Source organism: Bos indicus, chromosome 14 (genome assembly GCF_029378745.1).
Source record: "Bos indicus isolate NIAB-ARS_2022 breed Sahiwal x Tharparkar chromosome 14, NIAB-ARS_B.indTharparkar_mat_pri_1.0, whole genome shotgun sequence".
Taxonomy (NCBI): domain Eukaryota; kingdom Metazoa; phylum Chordata; class Mammalia; order Artiodactyla; family Bovidae; genus Bos; species Bos indicus.
In genome coordinates, this window is record NC_091773.1 from 62,908,243 (window position 1) to 62,932,879 (window position 24,637).

Here is a 24,637-nt window from a genome sequence, read left to right on the forward strand (position 1 = left end):
GCATTATTTATGCTGTCAGAAACTCAAGGCAAGAGGCTGAAACCGTGATTATTATTAGGCTTGGGAACTGCAAAGACAGGCAAAAGAGACTTTTCTTTTAATGTGGGTGGCAGGGAAATAAAATGACAATCCAGAAAGTACAAATTCTAAGGCATGAACTCTAAAAACAATCTGCCAATTAACTGCAAAGAGGATGGCATCTTAATTAAGCACTGCCCAGCCTTCACTTGGCTCGTCCACTTGCCACTCCAGCTCGGAGGGAAAGGTTGATTCCTTAGAGCCTCCTTGTAGAGCCTTCCCAGGAGGAAGAACAAGATACTTCCTTGCTGGTTGTTGTTTAGTCACTAAGTCATGTCTGACTCTTTTGCAACTCCATGGACTGTAGCCCACAAGGCTTCTCTGTCCATAGAATTTTCCAGGCAAGAATACTGGGTTGCTATTTCCTTCTCCAAGGCATCTTCCCAACCCAGGGATCGAACCCAGGTGTCTTGCATTGGCAGGTGGATTCTTTACTACTGAGCCACTGGGCAAGCTCTTCTATCCTGGTACATGAATCCTTATGAGAAGTGCTGTTTGAGCTTGACCAAGGAATTGGAGCTGCTGGCAGTGGGGAGAAAGGTGGGGACATCCTCAAAGCTTCTATGGTTGAATGATGAAAACAGCATCTTCTGATTTTGAAATGGACAGAGACTTTCTGGAGACCAGGCCACGAAGAGACCAGGAATGTGCAAATATAGTTTATCAGATGTTTTTCCTGGTGGCTCAGACAGTAAAGCATCTGCCTGCAATGTGGGAGACCCAGGTTCAATCCCTGGGTCGGGAAGATCCCCTGGAGAAGGAAATGACACCCCACTCCAGTACTCTTGCCGGGAAAATCCCATGGATGGAGGAGCCTGGTGGGTACAGTCCACAGGGTTACAAAGAATTGGACACAACTGAGCAATTTCACTTTATTTGAGTATAGTCACTCAATTATCTCCAAGTCTACATTTTCATGCAGTAAAAATGGGCCAGCAGCTGAAATACAGGGAAGAGTGTGGGGTCCTCTGTGTAATGGACAGATTTTTACCCTGAAGCCTAATCCTGAGACTTTTCTGGGGTTCAATCTGGACAAATCCTATAATTAGAGACATTCTAAAGCTGTCTGCTGCTGCTGCTGCTGCTAAGTCGCTTCAGTCGTGTCCGACTCTTCGAGACCCCATGGACTACAGCCTACCAGGCTCCTCTGTCCATGGGATTTTTTAAGCAAGAGTACTGGAGTGGGGTGCCATCGCCTTCTCCAAAAGCTGTCTAGTGTCTGCAGATTAACAGATCTGTTGAAGATGATTGCTTGATGATATGTAACCTGGGGGCCATTTGCATAAGGTTTTTTGTGCTGATAGAAGATACATACTCTGCATAATCATACTCTGTATACCTTCAGAATCAGGAATTTAAAAAAATTACTTTAAAAACATTTCATCGGTCTTTGTATTAGAGCCCAGATGAACCTAGGACCCAGTCTGCCACCTGTTAACCGCTACCTGATTACATAGATTTACAGAGCCCTCCTTAAACTGCGCATGACCAGCTCGCTCACCGTGTGCCACTTGCTTCTCTTAGTGCTCTGCATCCTGGCCTCTTTTTCAGTTCCTAAAACATGCCATGCACCCTCTCACCTCAGAGGTTTTAAACCCACTTTTTTCTCTGCTCAGTGAACTGACTTGCTCCCAGCTCCTCAACAACTCACTCTTTCTTCTTCACTCAAGGGTCATATCTTCTGAGACCTTTTCCGTGGACTCCCAGACTGTGTTAGGTCCTCTGTGGCGGGCACCATGTAGCTCTCCTTCTGTATCAGTCATTATTTACTGAAGGCTGTAATTATTCAATAACTATAAACTCCAGGAGACCAAAGTCCGAGTCTTTCTTATTCATTGCTATTCCCCTGACACACAGAGAGAGCACTCATTGAAGATTGTTAGGTGAATAAGTGAGTGAAAGTGAATGAATGAGTGAATGAATGCAGATATCATGGATATCTAGGCCAGATATCAGTGAATCTAGATAAAAAGTCTTTTCCATTTTGAGGAATCAGTGACACTAATTCTGTGAAGGACAAAGATGTGCTGATGATGTTTATATTAGAGCTCAGTGGCTTCAAAAGATCGAAAATCATAAGGCAGTTCTAATAGAACTGCCTTATGATCCAGCAATCCCACTGCTAGGCATACACACTGAGGAAACCAGAAGGGAAAGAGACACGTGTCCCCCAATGTTCATTGCAGCACTGTTTATAATAGCCAGGACATGGAAGCAACCTAGATGTCCATCAGCAGATGAATGGATAAGAAAGCTATGGTACATATACACAATGGAGTATTACTCAGCCATTAAAAAGAATACATTTGAATCAGTTCTAATGAGGTGGATGAAACTGGAGCCTATTATACAGAGTGAAGTAAGCCAGAAGGAAAAATATCAATACAGTATACTAACGCATATATATGGAATTTAGAAAGATGGTAACAATAACCTGGTGTACGAGACAGCAAAAGAGACACTGATGTATAGATCGGTCTTATGGACTCTGTGGGAGAGGGAGAGGGTGGGAAGATTTGGGAGAATGACATTGAAACATGTAAAATATCATGTAAGAAACGAGTTGCCAGTCCAGGTTCGATGCACGATACTGAATGCTTGGGGCTAGTGCACTGGGACGACCCAGAGGAATGGTATGGGGAGGGAGGAGGGAGGAGGGTTCAGGATGGGGAACACATGTATACCTGTGGCGGATTCATTTTGATATTTGGCAAAACTAATACAATTATGTAAAGTTTAAAAATAAAATAAAATTGAAAAAAAAATAAATAAAATGAGAAAAAAAAAAAATCGAAAATCCATTCAAGCTGGCGAGGCAAAAAGAGAAGTTATTCATTCACTATTGAGGTGCTCATAGACCCCAAGGAGTCTGGAGGAACTGGAGAGGCCTTCGGAGCTCAGACACTCAGCCGGGGCCTCGTGCTGTAGGACTCAGACTCCAAGCCCCTCATCCTTGTTTGGAAGTTTCCACTCTTACTCATTCCCACGCGAACAGCCTCAATGAGTCAAGAATCTTTGTTTCATCTTGATTTCATGATTCTCCTCCTTTGGGGAGGGTCGCCTCAATCTCCCTGCCCTCTGCCAAATTGCTTCTCTACTCCCATTCCAGTTTAAGCTCTCTTTACTGGCAATTGAGTGTTTCATGGTGAAATTCCTCATAACAAACTTTCTTGGACAAAAGGCCAATGCCAGATCTTGATGCTCCAGAAAGTTCTCTGAGTCCCTCCAGCCCTGGCACAAGTTTACCCAGCACTGTGGGCTCCCACTTCTATTTGGTGAGGTTACTGATCTCACGACTGAGCCCTGAGGATGCTGACAACCGTACACTGTGGGAAACTCAATCATTGAACATCTCATTTTACATGTTAAAAAAAAAAAAATCAAGGCCCTAAAAGCTCTGGCAATGAGCTTAACTCTCAGGCTGTGGTCAGGTGGTCAGGAGCCGCATCCCTGGGGTGTCTATGCAACGCCATTTCAATGATCACGCTGCCTCTTCAGAGAGATCTTACTTTTGGTTCTTTGGTTGGTATCAAAATATATGAAAAATGTTTTTGCTTTCCACAGATAAGAGTACAGGAAATTAAAACATCCTCAAGGCAGGTTTAACAGGACAGACCTCCAGGATAGCTTTGGATATAAAACACCCCATTCCAATGGACAGGTACACACTGCTATATCTAAAACGGATAACCAACAAGGACCTGCGGTACAGCACAGAGATCTCTGCTTAATGCGATGCGGCAGTCTGGAGGGGAGGGGAGTCTGGGGGAGAATGGATTCATGTGTATGTGTGGCTGAGTCCCTTCCCTGTTCCCCTGAAACTATCACCACATTGTTAATCAGCTGTATCCCAATAGAAAACTAAAAGTTTTTATAAAAACCAAAACCATCCCATTCCACTCAGCCAGAGGATACACTCTTTCCTGCAATGCTGAGCTACATCTTACTTGTAGATGACAGCAAGAGAGCAGTGTGGTCCCTCAGTTTCTTTTCTTGCTTGTTGTTTAGAACATTCTTTGACTTGAACATCAACCCAGTCCTTGAAAATACTGTTATTGCAATTGAAGTCGTTTTATAGATGGAAATCCTGGAATCAGAGGACTTGATGGAAAAGCAGCCCTTGGCCTTCTGGAATGTATGATGTGAAGATATTGCCATAGATTTTCTGGTAGTGGGTTTGCTCCTAGCTGGGAAGGACAGTTCCCCCCGCTGAAGCTCTGTAGTACTTTGCTGTGCTTCTCTTGGGATATTTGCTTTCTCTCTTTCTCTGTCCTGCTAGCTGCTTGAGGCTGGATTCATCTTCATTTCTCCTGCAAAGTTACACTTGGGAGACATGCCCAGTACACACCTGTTGCCTGTATTAGTTTTCTATTGCTGCTATGAAAAATTATCCCCATCTTAGTGGCTAAAACAATACACGTTTATTATCTATCAGTTCTGGAGGTAAGAAATCTAAATGGGTCTCACTAGGCTATGCTCAAGATGTAGGCAGGGCTGTGTCCCCGTTTATAGGCTCTAGGAGTGGATTCGCTTCTCTTAGTCCATTCAGGCTGCTGTAACAAAAATACCATAAACCAGCTGGCTAATAAACAACAGAAATTTATTGCTCACAGTTCTGGAGCCTGGAAGTCCAAGATCAGGGTGCTATCATGATCAGGTGAAGGTCCTTTTCTAGGTCATAGATCTCTCATTGTGTCCTCATGTGGTGGAAGGGCCAAGCAAGCTCTCTGGGACCTCTTTTATAAGCACCTCATACCATTCACGGAGAAGGCAATGGCACCCCAGTCCAGTACTCTTGCCTGGAAAATCCTACGGATGGAGGAACCTGGTAGGCTGCAGTCCATGGGGTCTCGAAGAGTTGGACACAACTGAGCGACTTCACTTTCCCTTTTAACTTTCATGCATTGTAGAAGGAAATGGCAACCCACTCCAGTGTTCTTGCCTGGAGAATCTCAGGGACGGGGGAGTCTGGTGGGCTGCCGTCTATGGGGTCACACAGAGTCGGACACGACTGAGATGACTTAGCAGCATACCATTCATGAAGGCTCCACTCTCAAGACCTAAACAATACCCAAAGACCCTACTTCCTAATACTATTACATTAATGGTTAGGTTCTCAACATACAGATTTTAGGAGGATGCAAACATTTAGATGTAGCAATTTCCTTTCCTTTCCCAGCTCCTAAAGGAAGATTGATTGATTCATGGCCCTTTGTCCATCTTCAAAGCCAGCAACATTCGGCCAAGAACTTTCCATGCGGCCATCTTTCTACCATTCTCTTCCACTTTTAAGGACTTTCATAATTACATTGGTGTCACTAGATATTCCAGAATAATCTCCCTATATTAAAGTGAGCTGATTGGCAACCTTAATTCACCACTGACACATGGGATAACAAGTTCAGAGCTTTCTGGGATTAAAGCAGGGACACCTCAGGAGCAGCGGAGGAGAGCATTAATTATATGGCCCAAACATGATAACTGAAATCAGTAGCCTATTAGAGCAAAAGTCAAGAAGATGGCAGTCTCCTTGAGACAAATGTCTTTTTGAAAAGTTGTAATAAATTGTTCTTTTGTCTGACTCTTTGCGACCGACTCTTTGTCCGAGTCTTTGCATGGACCGTAGTCCGCCAGGCTCCTCTGTCCTCCAGGCAAGAATACTGGAGTGGGTAGCCACTCCCTTCTCCAGGAGTTCTTCCGACCCAGGGATTGAACCCGGGTCTCCTGCATTGCAGGCGGATTCTTTACTGTCTGAACCACCAGGGAAGCCCCCTTTCCATAACTGAATTGCCTTTTATATTCACCAGGGAAGGTAGTTATGCTTCGAATGTCCTAGTTAATTATTTTGTACATTAGGATTTATATACATTTGATTTTATTAAAGCAAGATTCACATCTTTTACATTGTTAACACATTTGTTTTCTATTAAGTCTGTGTGAGGGTTATTATGGAAGAGTTTTCACATTAATAAAAGGACTAGGAATTTGCCATTTTTGAAGTATATGATGCAGGTGTTTTTAGGGATGGATTTTTTAGAAGAGAAGCTAATGGCAAGTTTAATCCTATTTTCCCTCTTTTATATAAAATGAATAACTTAATAGGCTAACTATGATTCTATACTGTGGTTTTTCAGTTCAGTTCAGTTCAGCTCAGTCACTCAGTCGTGTCCGACTCTTTGTGACCCCATGAATCACAGCACGCCAGGCCTCCCTGTCCATCACCAACTCCCGGAGTTTACTCAGACTCATGTCCATTGAGTCGGTGATGCCATCCAGCAATCTCATCCTCTGTCGTCCCCTTCTCCTCCTGCCCCCAATCACTTCCAGCATCAGAGTCTTTTCCAATGAGTCAACTCTTCGCATGAGGTGGCCAAAGTACTGGAGTTTCAGCTTTAGCATTATTCCTTCCAAAGAAATCCCAGGACTGATCTCCTTCAGAATGGACTGGTTGGATCTCCAAGGTTTTTAACTGTCACTAAATGCTATTAAGTGGAAATATAGACTATGAAAATATAAATGCAAATTCATAGTTCTCTTGATGTTAAGAGTTATTGTAATTTACTTACTAAGGAATTCCATGTAAATCAGAAATCACTTCATGTAAGTATTCTTTAGACAGCATAAACAGGGTAAAATGGACCCTAATTAGCACATTTCTTAATTATTCTTCCTAATTGTGAAATTTAGCTCTCTCTTTAGCTATTTCAGAGGCACTACTAAACTTGAGCATCACTATTTACACCACCCTGCAAGGTCATTAGTTATCGCTGTTTCACAGATAATCAAACGAAGACTCAGAAAGGTTAAGTAAGTTGTCCAAAGTCACAGAGATGAAAAGTCATATTTGGGGAGCCCACAATTAAATCTGAGTGTACCCGATTCCAAAGTTCATACACTTTCGATTGCAATGCACCAGGAATCCTTGATGTTCACATTTTGGATGAAAACTCAGCAAAATGTTTGACTTGTGGTTGCAGATAAATTTCAGGACTGATGCCATATTCTTCTTTATAGGAATTGCATTTCAACATAAGCACCACAAGAAAGCATCTAGATTCCTTATGCTTTAGAGTTTATTTCTTTAACTCTTGACAGTAAGAAGGAATATAATCCTTAATCCTTGATGATCTGTAAAAGTCAGGTTTATAAATGTGCAAGAGAGTCTGACAGCAAAGACAGTTATGGTTCTGAGAGAGAGAGTCTTGATCACTCAGTCGTGTCCGACTCTTTGCAACCCCATGGACTGTGGCCCACCAGGCTCCTCTGTTCATGGGGTTTCCCAGGCAAGAATACTGGAGTGGGTTGCCATGCCCTTCTCCAGGGGATCTTCTCGACCCAGAGAACAAACCTAGATCTCCTGCATTGCAGGCAGATTCTTTACCATCTGCGCCACCAGAGAAATAGTGCATGTAAATTTTGGTGTATTACATTTTTGTTGTTCAGTTCAAAATATTTCTACATTGGAATGTAAATCTTTTTAATTCATGGATTATTTAGAAATGTATTGTTTGGTTTCCATTTACAGATTTTCTATTTGTCTTTTTAATATTGAGTCCTAGCTTTGTTCCCCTGTACACAGAGTACAAAGAGTATACTCTGTGATTTTGATAATTTATAATGTTTTGGAAAAAACTCCTGTGGCCAGCATATAGTCAATATTGTTAAATATATTTGAGAGGAAAAGTTGTGTATTTTGTAATTTTTAAGATTATCATTCATCATGTGTTGTCAATTAACTGCATCAATTAATTGTATCATTAAAGCATTCTTTATCTCTACCTTCTTTCATTACTTATTCTATAAGTGATTGAGTAAATGTGTGGAGTAAAGAGTTAGAATTTTTGTATTAATATAGTCTGATGTTTGTTGCTTTTTAATTGGAATATTCAGTCAGTTTATATATTATAGTAATCATAATAATTAGTGAAATGTGTTTATGATCAACTCTTCAATGTTACTATTTCTTCCTATTTATTCTATCATTTTCTCTTCTCTCCCACCTTTTTTTTTTTTTTTGCTTCTTTTGGGAATCAAGTAATTTTAAAAATTATTTTCCTGCTGTATTAGTTTGTTAGCTATACATCCTTTTGTTAATCTTTTAATGGATACTACAAGGATTACATTGTGCACCTTACCTTATTAGAGACTATTATGAATTAGGACGGGCTTCCCAGATGGCGCTAGTGGTAAAGAACCCACCTGCCAATGCAATGAAGTGTGGGTTCAATCCCTGGGTTGGGAAGATCCCCTGGAGTAGAGAATCGCAACCCACTCCAGTATTCTTGCCTGGAGAATCCCAGGGACGGCGGAGCCTGGTGGGCTGGGATCGCACAGAGTCGGACACGACTGACGCAACTTAGCAGTTAGCAGGAATGAATTAGATGCAGACTGAGCTCTGAAAGAAGTTACAACCTAATAAGGTGAACAGGGCGCTTCCCCAGTGGCTCAGTGGTAAAGAATCTGCCTGCAGTGCAGGAGATGATATGGCTTTGGTCCCTGGGTTGGGAAGATCCCCTGGAGTAGAGAATCGCAACCCACTCCAGTATTCTTGCCTGGAGAATTCTATGGACAGAGGAGCCTGGCAAGCTACAGTCCATGGGGTCACAAAGAATTTAACATGACTGAATCGACTTAGCATGTATGCACATTAATTAGGATTTTGACCAGAATATAAGAATTTTAGAAAACTTTGATTCTCATCTTCTCTTACCTTTTGTGCTAATGTTGCCCTATATTTTGAATCTATACACGTTAACCCCTATAATACATTGGGGTTTATAAAGTTAGTATTCATTTAAATTCATACATCTGCCCTTTCTATATCCCTATATTTCCATATAGGATCATTTTTCTTCTGCTTAAACAATGCTTCAGAAATGTATGTAACCCTATTGAAACAATACCCTCAGTTTTTGACTGAAATGTCTTATGTCACTTTCATTTAAAAATTTTAATTAAACTTTTATTTTGAGATAAGTGTAGATTCTCATGCAGTTGTGAGCAACAATACAGAAAGAACCCATATGTTCTCTCTTCGCTTTCCCCCTAAAGGTAATATCTTGCAAAGCTGTAGTAGAGTGTTACAACCAGGATATTGACATTAATATAATCAAGATACACAAAGTTTGTCTCTCCAGTTTTGAGAATGCTAGGAGTCCTGTACTACTTGGGGATTATCAAGTAGTTTGAGGGAAAACATAACAGAAAATGTGGAGATTGTTGGGCTTATATCAATATATTTTCTTTGTATCTGAGATCTTGGTACTTAAAGATTTTGCTGCCTTTTCTACTCTTTGATGCCTTCCAGTCACTTTAAAAAAAAATCTACCCATTATTATCTCAGTGAGGATATTAGTTTGAACACAAAAAAACTCCTTTATACTGTGAAACAAAAATTACTGAAGCCTGTGAGACCCAAACATTTGCTTCAGTTAGGACTATAAAAGTTGGGGTGATTTTATTCAGTATATTTTCAGTATTTTACTTTGCCCATTTTCCTTGATTCAAGTCTTCTGGATTAAGCTTTCTTGGCATATTACTCCTTGTGTTGCGTGTGTTAGCTCAGTTGTGTCCAGCTCTTTGAGACCCCGTGGACTGTAGGCTGCCAGGCTCCTCTGTCCATGGGGATTCTCCAGGCAAGAATACTGGAGTGGGTAGCCATTCCCTTCTCCAGGTGGTCTTCCCGACCCAGAGATTGAACCTGTGTTTCCTGCATCGAAGGCAGATTCTTTACTGTCTGAACCACCAGGGAAGCCCATATTACTCCTTAGGCCAAAGCTAAATTAAGATAAGCAGAGTTCTCAAGTGCAAAAAAGATGAGTTGGGCTTCCCCCAATCCTAAGAAATTAAAAACAAAACAACCCCCAAGTATAAAATAGCCAAAAGAAATAATCCAATGCTTTTCAAAAATATATCAAATGTAAATTATCTCCAAAATCTATGGAGCTAGGTTTCCTGGTGTAGATACTGACTCTGCCATGTACTAGACAGGCAAGTTATTTAACTGCTCTATGCTTAAGTTTCTTTAGTTTTGAAATGTGGAAAAGAATACCTTCTACCTCATAGTTATTATACTGAATGATTTAATACACCTATAGCACTTAGAAAGATATTCCGGATATAGTGGGTGCTCAACTGATCAGTTAATGTAAAAGATTACCCAATATCAACAGCAATAGCCATAAAATACATCAGTATATAACTTATGTGCACTTATAATAAACATGATTTAGTAGGGATAAATTTGATTTACTTGACAAATTTACTTAAACTCATTCATTGCTAGAAAATTTTGTGATTATTCAGTATTTTTTCTTCCTCCTTTGGCCTTTTTTGGGGGTTGAAAGGAGGCTCTCCTTTGTTAGCAGAAAGAAAAAAAGAACTATTTCTTTCTCTGCATTTATTTCCCAGTAGAGGAAGTTTCCTGGGTAGCTCAGCTGGTAAAGAATCCACCTGCAATGCAGGAGACCTGGACTTGATCCCTGGGCTGGGGAGATCCCCTGGAGGAGGGCATGGCAACCCACTCTGGTATTCTTCCCTGGAGAATCCCCATGGACAGAGGACCCTGGTGGGCTACAGTCCATGGGGTCGCAAAGAGTCCAACGTGACTAAGCACAGAGGCGTCACCAACATTTATTGAGCACACATGGTGTTGTGGGCCCTAGGCTAACCACAGAGTTGTAGAGATGAGTAAGATTCATCTTTTTCCTGAAGGTCTTTATAAACTTACCAGAATCAGACAGATAAATAAGAATTGATATACCTTGAGCCACTTACCCTGAGGCAGGGTGTCAGAAATTTAGAAAACCTTAACTTTGTAATCCTCATAACCACCTTAGGATGTAGGCATTGAGTAACTTGCCCAGATGAGATTTGAACCCAATGCTTCTAAAAACTTTGAAAAGTGGGAAGGTCTATGGCCTTCCCACTAATGTTGAGATAGTGACACAGCAATACTTCTACCTAGAAATAAAAGGCTAATTATAGTTGTCTACTCATGGTCTAAACCACCTGTTAATTCAAGTGTGTGAACCCAAGTTAGACTGCTTGTTTAGTGGCATTTACCAGTTATTTCCGGCAAAGTGGTCAAACTAATAATAGGCAACTTTGACATTCATATAGCAAGTGAAAGCTATGGTGCAGTGCTATTTTGGAAGGGGTATTTTTAAATTCAGTGAATCATGTTCACCTAAAAAAATGAGTTTTTGTTTAAAAAAGAAAATGACTCATATTCTCTTCAACATGGTGGGTTGTGTTGGAGAAGGCCCTCATGTGTATTTCCTATGATATTTTCAACTACATTTGGATTAATTAGCCAGACTGGTAGCAACCTGGGGTTTCCCAAGTGGCGCTAGTGGTAAAGGACCCGCCTGCCAATGCAGGAGACAAAAGAGACGCGGGTTTGATCCCTGGGTCAGGAAGATCCCCTGGAGGAGGGTATGGCAACCCACTGCAGTATTCTTTCCTGGAGAATCCCATGGACAGAGGAGCTTGCCAGGCTAGAGGCCATCGCATCACAAAGAGTCTGACATGACAGAAGCGACTTAGCATGCATGCGTGACGATTTTAGACTTTCTGGTGGCCTAGATGATAAAGAAACTGCCTGCAATGCAGGAGAGCCGGGTTCAATCCTTGGATCAGGAAGATCCCCTGGAGAAGAAAATTCACTCCAGTATTCTTGCCTGGGGAATTCAACGGACAGAGGACCCCGGCAGGCTACAGTCCACGGGGTCGCAAAGAATCAGACATGACTAAGCGAACAACACTTTCACTGAGCTCCAAAGAGATCACTACCACAATTTCAACCCTGCAGAAGACCAGTAACTTACTTTGCTGTAAGAGGAATCTCTAATTCTAGATGATTTCCAAAGGTAAATCAGTGATGGCAGGTTGGAAGCATGTTACAGAGAAAAGAATGACAACTATCCACTTTTCATTTGGAAGGTCAGTCCACTGATAATTTTAACTTACAATGAGTGCCTAAGTCAGTATACAATAAAGTATTCTAAATCTTAAAAGACTTAGAAATATAGAAAATTCAAAATGAAAAAGTGTGGGTATTGGTTAAATCTTAAACTAATTTAAGGCCAGAATTTTAGGAATTTTTAGAACTGGTAACTTGTTTCAGAGGACATCACCTATAGGCAAACTGTGGTACTGCAGTCTGCATAAAGGAAGTGCTGATCAGGCAGCTGTGGATTAAAGCAAGCCGTTCAGAGCACATGGGGCCCTAGAAGTCTAGAAGGAAATGCTTTTTTTCCTCTCCTCCCACTCCCCTCATTGCTGTGATGTGCATTTCTGACAGAAAACCAGAACCCTCCACTGGAACAAAGCAAGAATTTGTGAATTGTGACTGCAGCCTAAATCTGCCATTGGTGCAACATCCTGAGGCATTGAGATAGACCTTGGAATCAATGAGCCAATGGTCCTGGTGCTAATAGGTACATTTTCCGCTGTCATTATCTGAAATGCAAGGGGGAGCTTTCCTTGCAGCATTACACTTTAATGTTACTTTTGCAGTGCTATAGCTAATAATAGCATCAGGAAGCTATCTTTTCAAATAAAAATGTATCTTTTCTCCCAGTTGGGGCTAGGACAGAAGTAAAGGAAGAGGGAGATGGGACAGGAGGATTCTATGGTCAGACAATTTGAACATTAGTCTTACTGTTCTAGAAGCAATTCCTGACTGGAACCGAAGAAATTTCATTCTTTTGCAGTGACATAAATGTAATCTGCTCAGCTGGCTTAACTTCCACTTGTATTTTGTAGCACCCTAGTCTTTTTTTTTTTTTTTTCCTGTTTAAAGAAGCCAGACTAGATATCCCAATAACTCTAGCATAGGAAGATCCTTCAGGTTTTGAGAGCAGTCTTTTCTCCTTGCCTTTTAATCTCTTTCCTCTTTGAATGTGTATACATTTTCTGAATGTATTTTTCAGAAGAACTTCCTCTGGATTTCATTTCATTTTATTGAATGGACTTCCTGTTAATTAAAAGGGAGAAGGAACTGGGAAATAAGCCCTTGTGTGTGGTATTAGAAGTAAGTGAGGCTGGTCCTAAGGGAAACGAAGCTGACGTTAGAAAACAAGCAGGGCGGTCCTTTTCTTCTGCTGTCCTGGACTTTCACTGAGGTTTGTGTTTGGGGACACTTACCCATTTTTTTCCATGCTGAGTCCCAAGGGGACGTGGACAAGAGTGTTTTGAAGGGGAGAATTTGGCAACTGTATGGTGACCCCTAAAGTAAAAGTCCCAAAAAAGTTTTCAGTGTCAAGTATTTTAAAGCAGCACTGCTCTGAAGCTCTTTCAGTGGTTCATTCCTGCGTAGACAGTTCACAATGTACAGATCCCGAATTCATCTCACCTGACTCCCCATCCTAGTTGATGTGAGGCTCATCAGACTCGGATCTGACTTAGGGCCACCACACCCCATGTTTCTCCTCTGTCTTGCCATGACCAGCATGGTCTCAGTACAAGGATGTGGATTCTTAGATCATTTTAAAAATATCTTTTCTTCCAGCTCCCTTTTGAGCTTCAGTTTTTATTCCATTTACTGACGAACAGATTTAATTAGCTTGGAATACTACTCCCAGAATTTCTCAGTTCTTTCCTTCTGTTCTACAGAGAGAGAGAGAGCCACGAGCTTCACGCTGGTAACGGTGGGACTAGTAGGACTCGAGAGGGGCATGCCTTTTCCTGCCGAGAACTGTAAGGAACAGACCCCCACAGCCCTGAAGAGGAAAGTTGCAGGCACTTTGCAGTCACCACTTCAAGGGCTGAGGTTGTCGGGGAGCTGTCCGTGATGGGTGGTGGGGTGTGCACACAGACACACACACGCACTCACACACACATACACACCGCAGTGACAGATGACCTATTGAAATAATTTCAGAGCTGTTCTGTGGTTGCTACGACAACCAATGCTCTCTTGGCTTTCATCTGGCCATGTGACAGGGACTTTGACGTCAGCTAGAGGCAGAGCCTGTGGCTGAGTCCGCACAGTCAAAGGCCTGTGAGAGGCTGGGTGGGTGCTGGCCGCTGCCGCTGCTCTCCACGCTGCTGCTTCTGCGTCCAGGGGCTGCGGAGCATGGACTGTTAAATCTTGCACTTCTGCTGTGTGAGGTAATCAGTTTGCTTTATATACAATAGTAAGATGTGTTTATAAATCACAGCGGCTTTCCCCTCTCTCTCACCTCTTACAAGTTTGTCTTCATGAGCAATTATTGTTGTACCCAGAGAAAAAAATGTGAAGCAGCTTCTACTTGTTCATTTGGGGCGGAATCTCTGGCATTTGGTTAAATTTGGATTCATGTTCTGGGAAGTAGGTTAAAATATAATCGCCTCCCTTGTTCAGTACTTGCTAACGTGACATAGTTTAGAGATACAGACTTTGCAGCTTGAGCCAGATATTCCCCGTTGAATTCCAGGAATCTCCCCTTCAGTATTGTTTCGAGTTTAAAGACGCCAGCACAGCTTAGCAATAAGGGGCTAAGTTTGCCTTTTTATATATATGTATGTATTTGCTACCATATTCTGAATCAGCCTAGGATAGTTCGGAATGTGGTCTCTGTCTTGTTTGTAGCGTTCATAAGGAGCAACAATAGGCACAGTGGTAAAGAACGTTACAGTTTGAAACAAAAGTTGGGGGTTTTCTAGTAAATCAAGTATTCTGAAAATACCAGGGAAAACTGTCAACAGCTTCCTGTTTAGAGAAAAACACTCCGGACTGTGCCAAGGAAGTTGGGGTGGGACCCCTGACATGTGCGCATGCCGTTGCCTTTTGGTTGTTTGAGCAAACGTGCACATTTGCAGTATCTTCCTCTGAAAATTCAGCTGTGAAAAGGAAAGTGTTGGATGGTCTTCGCTAAGGCATCATGTAAGCTATTTTTGTACTTCAAAATTGAAATAATTACCTAGAGAAGAAAGCAATAGCCCTAAAACTAAATTATCATGGGTAGATCTACTTTAATTCAAACACAGATAAAAATAGTCACCAAAAATTGTTCTAGTTCTTCAATGAGTAATTTGATAACTGTGATTAATAAGGCTTTTTATCTCTATTCCTATAACAATATGTACTGCAAATTGGAGGAGGGGGGATTTGCGTTGCTGTAGTTCATTTCTTCCCCAGGTTGAGTAATTTTGAATTTTCTGTCATTGCATACAAGTTGGATGATGTTTGTAGCTTGTAATTCAAATAAAACCTCTGGTATTGAAGTTAATTGAAGCCTAGATTTATAGCCAGCTAGCTAAATCTTACAGATGTAACTGGAAAAAAAGAAAATTTTAGAGCACCACATTTAATATACCTACTGATGAATAGAAAATAATGATTTGACCATTTAAATGAAGAATACATATTTTATAATATGTAAGCTATATATCAATTTAATGCAAGAATAATATTGTTCTTTTCTATATTCTTTATTAGTTTCTGAATTCTGATCACCTTTATTTTACTCTTGGAGATGAATAAACAGTATTTAACTTCAAAAATAAGTTGTGAGTGTACAAATAATTTCTCAATAACTTTCAATGAGTGAATATTCATTTGACTTGCTGGCATTCGATATGTCTATTTTTGGCCAGAGTCTCCATGGAGGATTTTCCAAAAAATCTAATGTGCTTACACTCCAGGCACAACTACTGAGGCATTATCTCATTGTTTAATTTGTCTCATAATAACTCAGAGGTCATATTCTTAACACTCCTAGAAATATGTTCATTGATTTGCAATGCTTCCAGTAAGTATGAATAGGACCAATAGCCAGCAGCACTGTCATTTAAAAGCAGTATCTTTGATGGGGTACTTTGATGTTAGCTTCTTTTACTCAAAATTAGGAATTATCATTAAAATTTTTCCAGGAAGCAATGATTTTCTTGATTCTCTCTATATGCTTTAGAGTTATAAAATAATTGTATTCAATGCCCTAATAAAACAGATTGGATTTCAGCAACACAAAATAAGTAAACAATTCAATGTTGATTGGCAAAATGTCAATGACAAAGTTTATCATTAGAAGAAAGCAGCCTTTCTAATAATAACGGAGATTCTTCAGAATCTACAGGTCTTTCCTTATGGCAAAATAAGGGCGGGGGAAAGAGTCTCATCAGAATCATCTATTTACAGCATTGAGACTGTGTTGATTTCAGGTTAAGTTTGCTTCAACTTCAAAACATACTAGCAAGGAATGATTTACTCTAGAAACCTGGATGTTGCATGTCAACTGCTTTCAGTTTTAGGGACTGTAACCTTTTGGATGTCATAGACCTTTTATCAGGCTGACAAAGCCTATAGGTTCTTTTTAGACTGATGTTTTTAAATGCATAATAAAGTATGCAGGATTACAAAGGAAACTACTTTTATTGAAATACATTCACCAGATTTTCAAAAATTGTGAAATGTGTGTTGTTAATAATTCATTATTAAATAAACCAAATTGGCAGCAGTTATAATAACTACCATAATTGTGAAGCAGAAATGAGTGTAAAAGGTATTTTGAGATGGCTACAGTGACTGTAATAGGAAGTGAGAATATTTGTGACTTCTCTTGGCAACAAAATCACGGGACGGTGGTAGGTGGTTTGTGGCCTACATTTTAATTGAAAGATACTAAATTTCAGTTTGAGGTTGGTGAAACTAAAGATATAATATTTTTCCCATCCAAGTTCCTGGATCCTGTGAAGTCTGTCCACCTCTGAGTTAAATGATATGCAAGCTGGTGATGCTGAAAGGTCTTGGAACCGCACTGGACAAAACCCACACCACTGTTTCCATATCAGTTCCACCGCATCTGATTTTATTCTCTGAGTGTTGTGAATTTCACAATATTCTCTAATTTCCCTGTGAAAGGGATGGTATCCACAGAGTTACCAAACTGTAAATTTCTTTTGTTTTCCTCCTTAATCCTTAAGTAGTCTTATATACTTGGACTGACCTCCTGCCTGGTTAAATAGGGGTTAAGAGGGAAAACGTACAGTGTTAATACAATTTATACAAGTTAAAGCCATGGATCAAAGAAGTAAGACTATAGCTGTTTACAAAGGGACTTTTATCCAGTCAAAGAAAACAAGCAATAGTACTCAGATGAAGAATGCAGAATGTTATATGAAATCGATCGTAGCTGCAGGAATATTCTAGAAGATACTTTGTGTGCTCATGACAATTGAAATGAGCATTAGAGAACTTATGTCACTTTTCAGTTTGATATAAAGCACACACATGTAAATTGATCAGTTGTAATGTAAATCTCAGTTACTCTGGATAGAGCCTGCAGGTTCACCTATCAGAGGTTCTTAGAACAGGACACAGTCAAAATGAAATAGGGAATGCTGACACTTCCCAAGTAATCTGAATGCAAAATCTTACTTGATTTATTGGATATTCAAGAACAATATAGGAGATATTAATATTATTGTTTAGAGTGACTTATATAAGAATTGCCTCATTTCCCATGTCACTCTTAATTTGCGGAAGATACTGCCTAATTTTCCTCCCCAACTAACTAGGTGCCTTTGCAGTTAGCTGGCTGCTGTCATGTATTATTGCGTTTCCAGCCGTGTGTTTAGTCCCAGCCATCCTTTCTGTTACATCAGCACCATCACCCTAGCCTAAGAAAATCGGAGCTATGACATTATGTACAAGCTGGTGTTTAAACTCAATCCAAATCCCTAACATGTGAAATGGATGCTTAGCAATGTTTCTTCATGTATTCTCAGGGGAATTAAAAAAAGAGGATTTTCTTAAACATTCCTTATTCTTTGGACTAGGAAAGAACACCTGCTTTGGGGGCTTTGAGTCTCTGTGGCAATTTGATAAAGAAACTTGGAAAAAAGTCGAAAATCTCTGACTCCAGGCTGTACTGTTTGCTTCTTTCATGGCTGGTGTTTGAAATTTCAAGTTTAGAAAGGAATGTGCCATTATTTTTCATGAAATCAACCCTTATTTTAATGGTGCCCTGTGATGGAAACCCAACCAGAAATAGCATTCCAAAATATAGTATTTTTTATTGTTTCCAGAAGTGATGCCATGAAAGTTAATGCTCATTAACACATTGATATAAAAATTATATGATAAATATTTAAATTCACTGGAGCCACATGCTTTAAACCCAAAGCAGTCTGTGCTTATTATTTTTGTAGTGAGGTTTAGGGATTTGGGGGACATATTTTTATAAATCCCTTTAATTAGAGACATAGCATCCCTTTAAAATTTAGTGGGCACTAATAGAAAACATAGTATACTTACATTAAAGTTCAATATTTAATTTTCAAGAAAAGAAGGCTGTAGTCTGCAAGATATCCCAGCTGCTGCCTGTCCTAATGGGAGAATTGTCCATATTTTCTGAATTCTGTCCCAATGAGTGCATGTTCAGTCACTCAGTCATGTCGAATTCCTTGTGACCCCATAGACTGAGGCCCACCATGCTCCTCTGTCCATGGGATTTCCCAGGCAAGAATACTGGAGTGGGTTGTCATTTCCTTCTCCAGAACCCAGTGAGTGTAGGAAAACCAGACTGCATATTGCTTTTATGCAAAGATGAATTCTTTGAAGGTTTGTCCTAGAATTTTTTTGCTTTGATGAATTTAAACCCCATCCATTAGAGGTAAATGCTGAGAAGAGTGTTGTATTCTTTGGCTCGCTGCTCTGCTGACTCCCACAGACTTTCATCTGATTCATGCAACTAAAACCACGACGAATTTTGTGACGACCGTATTTACGACATCCTTGGAGATAACTTCAAAAAATAGCATCCCACAGTGGTTATCCGATCCTATGCCTTCCCATGTTTTACCATGGATCAGGTTCAGCATGAGGCAGCATCACTCAATCAGCAAGCATTTTAGTAAGTGGCTGCTGAACCCACAGTTCATAGCAGGCATTTTGGGCTTCTTCCTCAGTGGCCCTTGAGTAATAGCTGCCACTGGCATAAAGAGCCCAAGTTACTTTATGGACTTCTGACTATTGTTTGCTTGAGCTTTTATTCAAACCTATAGTCTTTCTTGCATTCAATAAGTTTTGAGCACCTACTGTGTGCCAGGCATTAGACTAGACACTACGAATACTGTGGTGAACAAGAGAGACAAGGTCTCCACCATCATGGAACTTATAGTCTCATTATACAGGCAACTTGCCCAGAGACCTAAGTGTTGACAGCAACCAAGGTTTCTCCTTCACAGCCATGCTGGCCAGTGTAGTCAAAAAGAGAATCTTCTCTGTAAGGTAAAAAAAAAAAAAAATCAAAAGAAAAGAGACAAGCAAACAACCTAGGAACCACTGGATTTTACACCAGAGTCAAACCTTAGAAGAAGCATTCCTCAGTTGGTGATCACCGAGCCTAATTTGCAGGCACTTGTTCATATCAGTGTCAAGGATTCCACGTCAGTACGCCCAGCCCTATTCCCAAAGGCTACTTGTCCTCCTAGTTGAGAAGATATGAGACTGATAGGGACTGACCTAGAGAATAATTTTCCTTTATGCACATACCCTGCCTTATGCAAATAGCAAGAGCCATTTCATCTTATAAAAGGAAATCCTTAAGTTAGTTGTGCTCGAGTGTATCAATCCTGTCTTCCCTGTACTAACCCAGTCAAGATAGGCTCACTGCTCCAATAAATAGCCCCAAGTCCCAATGGCATAATGCAGTATTGTTCCTTTTTCAGTCACCCATAAATTAGATTTGGGAGAAGGGCTCCACTCCACACAGTAACCCAGGGATTCAGGCTCCTTCCATCTAGTTAAACTGATCTAGAGGTAAATCCTGTCTCTACCACTTACAGGTGTCACTTTGGGCAAATTACCAAGGTCACAGTTTCTTACCTGGCTAATATAATAGTAATTAGTACCTACCTTATGTGGCTTCCCTGGTGGCTCAGTAAAGAATCTGCCTGCAATGCAGGAGATGCAGATTTTATCCCTGGGTTACAAAGATCCCCTGGAAGAGATCATGGCAATACACTCCAGTATTCTTGCCTGGAGAATCCCCATGAACAGAGGAGCCCCAACGGGCTATAATCCCTAGGGTCTCAAAGAGTTAAACAAGACTGAAGCGACTGAGCATGCATGCAAGCATATAGTATTTTTTTCCTAGAAGTAATGTTACATGTTGTGGCAGATTGTACTCTCCAAAAATGGCCCTGTAATTATATCTACCCCATCCATCCTCCATGCTTTTCTTGAGTATTGCTACTCTACCTCAAGAAGTAGAGTCTATTGCCTTCCTCTTGAACCCACACAGGCTTTGTGATTGGTCCAATTGATAGAGCACAAGGGAAACAATGCCAGGTGACCTCCAAGGCTGGATTATAAAAAGCATTCAACTTATTTTTTTTCTCAGCTGTTCTTTAGAAACCAGCCACCATGTTATGAGGAAGCCCAGACCATAGAGAGGAGCCACATGTAGGTTTCAGCTAACACCTCCAGCTAAGATCTCAGCCAGACAACATGCATCAGCAACCAGATGTGTGAGTGGGCAGGTCTCCCAAGGATTCCAGGCCCCAGCCCCAGGTCCCCCTTGCCCTTCCTGATGCCAAGTGAACCGGAGAGAAACTGTCCCTGCTGAGCTGTATTGTGTGTTTAGTCACTTAGTTATATCTGACTCTTTTGAGACCCCATGGACTGTAGACCACCAACCTCTTCTGTCCATGTAATTTTTCAGGCAAGAATAATGGAGTGGGTTGCCATTTCCTAGTCCAGGAGATCTTCCCGATCGAGGGATCAAACCTGTGTCTCCTGTGTCTTCTGCATTAGTAGACAGATTCTTTATTACTGTGATCCCTGCGGAATCCTGCCCTAAACAACAAATTCATGTGCAAAATAAAAATTGTTAAGTCCATATATTTTAGAATTATTTCTTAGGCAGCCAGAGTAACTGGAATGTATGGGGTAATTAGAAATTACTGAAATACCTGTACCTATGTGGACTTTGGGTACATATAGAGTAAATAGGTTTGGGGGATTTGGCGTAAGTGTCTAACCTAATTAAAATAATTTCTGGAGAAAAATACATTTCAGTTCAGTTCAGTCCAGTCGCTCGTGTTCGACTCATTGCGAGCCCATGGATTGCAGCAGCCCAGACTTCCCTGTCCATCACCAACTCCCAGGGCTTACTCAAACTCATGTCAGTGATGCCATCCAACCATCTCATCCTCTGTTGTTCCCTTCTCCTCCCACCTTCAATCTTTCCCAATATCAGGTCTTTTCAAATGAGTCAGTTCTTCACATCAAGTGGCCAAAGTATTGGAGTTTCATCTTCAGCATCAGTCCTTCCAATGAGTATTCAGGACCGATTTCCTTTAGGGTGGACTGTTTGGACCTCCTTGCTGTCCAAGGGACTCTCAAGAGTCTTCTCCAACACCTCAGTTCAAAAGCATCAGTTCTTTGGCGCTCAGCTTTCTTTACAGTCCAACTCTCACATCCATATATGCCTACTGGAAAAACCATAGCTTTGACTAGACAGACCTTTGTTGGCCAGTTAAATTACAAATGGGCTTTAGGTACATATCCTGTTCATAAATTTGGAAGAGTGACCCTACATAGTAATGCTACTGCTGGTTCTAGGAGAAGATTTGGGCTCCATACAGAGATGGTCAGTATGCATTAGTGGAATCTCCCTTGTTGCCTCCTGCTGGCTGGCCCATCTCTACAGGAGAGTCTCATGTGGACAGCAGGGCTTGTGCCATTTTCCATGGTCACTGCTTAGTCTCTCTATCTGCTTTTGTCTCTTTCTCACGCCGACTCTGTCCAATCCACTGCCTACTTGTCTATTAGATCCTGCTATCTCCTTGAGTCTCTTTTTTGGCCTGTTTCCAATGCTTCTAAACCTATTTTTTCTGCTGTAATGGTTTATAGTAAAGCTAGGGAATTTCTGTTGGCCAGGTAAGATTTAGCTCATTCAGCCGTCTTTTTTCTCTTGACAAAGCTGCCAAGACGGCAGCCCTCCCACTGGCATGCAGCTCCACGTGTTGGTCAAACCCAGAACTTGAAATCGTCAGAAATGTAGTCCTTAGGTCCTGACTCAAAGAAGCAATCTCTGTCTCTTCTACCACAGAGAAATCAATACCTCTGACTTTCTTCCTGCTTACTTAAACGTCACCTCATCCTGAGTCTTCCCTCTGGAAGGCTAATCGATATGTTCACCTTGATGTATTCATTCAATATATATTCACTCCATATGGTGGCCCCTGTTGTTGAGCACCTAAGTATAAAGATTTCTTTTGTATTCAGGGACTGGTAAGCTTCCTCCAATTGTCTCTCATTTGCTCACCACTAACACCAGGCAGATGTGGTCCAGTCACCTAGACCTTTCAATGACCAGCACACGTCCCACCTCACCCAGGATGTCCCAGCTAAGTAGGATACTACAAGGGTTAACACAGGAGCAGCTAGTCTCTGAAAGGGTTACAGTCCAGTTGGGGAGGCTGGACAGCATAGGCAGCTGAGATCTAGAACTATATCTTCCGTGTTGGGTACCAATTCTCATAGTGCCTAGTGTAGTGCTGGACACATAATAACCACTCAGTAAATCTCTGGTAGGTGATTAGTGAATAGATTAAGTATGGGTATATGGCATTGAGATGACTTTGGAGGGGAAGTGAACTTTGAGTTAGGCTTCAAAGGACATGTAATATTTAGCATGACCCAGGAGTGAAAGGGTTGCCCATGAATAAGAAACATCATAAATACTTTCCTAGTAACTGAAATAGACACTCACTTATCTGAGATCAAGAAAATAGCTGGGAATAGGAAAAGCGTACAACCCATAAGGTAGGTCTGTGAAGGACCTGCTGCTGCTGCTAAGTCGCTTCAGTCGTGTCCGACTCTGTGCCACCCCATAGATGGCAGCCCACCAGGCTCCCCCGCCCCTGGGATTCTCCGGGCAAGAACACTGGAGTGGGTTGCTGTTTCCTTCTCCAATGCATGAAAGTGAAAAGTGAAAGTGAAGTCGCTCAGTCACATCCTACTCTTATCGACCCCATGGACTGCAGCCCACCAGGCTCCTCCATCCATGGGACCCTCCAGGAAAGAGTACCAGAGTGGGGTCCCATTGCCTTCTCCAGTGAAGGACCTAGAGTTTATCAATTTAAAACAAACTGGATTTGATCTGACAACAAGAAGCTAGTGAAATTTTGGGTGCAGGTAAGTGATACATGTGTAAAGTGATGTCATAATAGTTTCATAACCTTGTTTCCCTTTGCTTTTTTACACAACTTATTTTAATTGTGAATACATATTAAGTGTTTCCTTTTCCTCCATTTTTCTCACAGAAAAATTCTAACTTTTTAAATGAAAAAAAAAAAAAGTGAGGGATTTCGTTGGTGGTCCAGTGGCCCCTCCTAATGCAGGGGCCAGGGTTCAATCCCTAGTCGGGGAATTAGACGCCACATGCCACAACTGAGACCTGACTCTAACCCAATGCAGTCAAATAAATTCAAACAAATGTTTTTTTAAAACGTGAATTCCGTTTTCCCCTCAATACTGTGTAGATGGCTCTTTTAACTTTAGTTGGGTGATACCTGTTGGGGGAACTATGTTAACTTCATATTTAAAAATATATGTAATCTGCTATTTAACAAAGTCACATCTGAATGAAACCCAAACCAACTGAAAATTCAAACCTTCATAACATTTTCTATAGAAGAAGAGTCTCATTGAAGTCATGTTGAATCATATCTAGATTTAAGAAACAGGGACTTTTTATTGTGATAAAATATACATAATGTAAAATTAACCATGTTAACCATATTAAGTGTACCAGTCAGTGGCATTAAGTACATTCTTGCAACCGTTACTAGCATATGTCTCCAGAACTCTTTCCATCTTCCCAAACTGAAACTCTGTGTCCATTAAACACTAACTTCCCATTCTTACCCACCACTGTTGCCCCCATCTCAGTCCCTGGCAACCATCACTGTACTTTCTCTTAAGGTACATTTTAAAGAAGTTTAAAACAAACCTACCATTCCTCTTTCTCTTGCCTGAAGTCTTCAATTAATAAAGTCCTTGCTCAAAGTCCCCAAATGGGTGCTTTCCTGGTCGCTCCGTGGCAAAGAGTTCACCTGCCAATGCAGGAGACATGGGTTCGATCCCTGATCCAGGAAGATCCCACATGCTGCAGAACAGCTAAGCCCATGCACCACGACTTCTGAGCCTGTGCCCTAGTCCTGCAGCTGCAACCACTCAAGCCCTCATGCTCTAGGGCCCGTGCTCCACAACAGGAGGAGCCACCGCAGTGAGAAGCCCGAGCACCGCAACTGGAGAGCGGCCTTCACTCGTCACAACTAGAGAAAAGCCCCTGCAGCAGCAGAGACCCAGCACAGCCAAAAATAAATAAATAAAATTACATTTTAAAAGGTCCCCAAATAATTGGAAATTTCTTAGGTTTACACAAGTGGGCAACGTTTACGCAGAGTTCCACGATGTAGAGATTTCAGACATAAAACAGAGACGATGGGTTGAAACGTGTTCAACTCACCTACTTAAACCATAGTCAATACAATTTTTGTATTATCACTCAGCTTTTCCATTTCCCTTGTCAAAAAGAAAGCCATGGAACCTGAAATTTTC

General features: G+C 41.1%; 1 protein-coding gene across 3 annotated transcripts in view; it reads left to right on the plus strand.

Moving 5' to 3' along the window:
* Positions 1-24,637, plus strand: part of NCALD (neurocalcin delta) — a 466,523-nt gene that overhangs the window by 361,531 nt on the left and 80,355 nt on the right. Inside the window, exon 1 of one of the 3 annotated variants that reach the window (XM_070803091.1) lies at positions 14,036-14,193. The exons of the other annotated variants lie outside the window; for them this stretch is intronic. The gene's annotated coding sequence lies outside the window, so the exon portion shown is untranslated. Of the gene's footprint in view, positions 1-14,035; positions 14,194-24,637 lie in introns of those variants that run through there. 3 annotated transcript variants of the gene reach the window in all.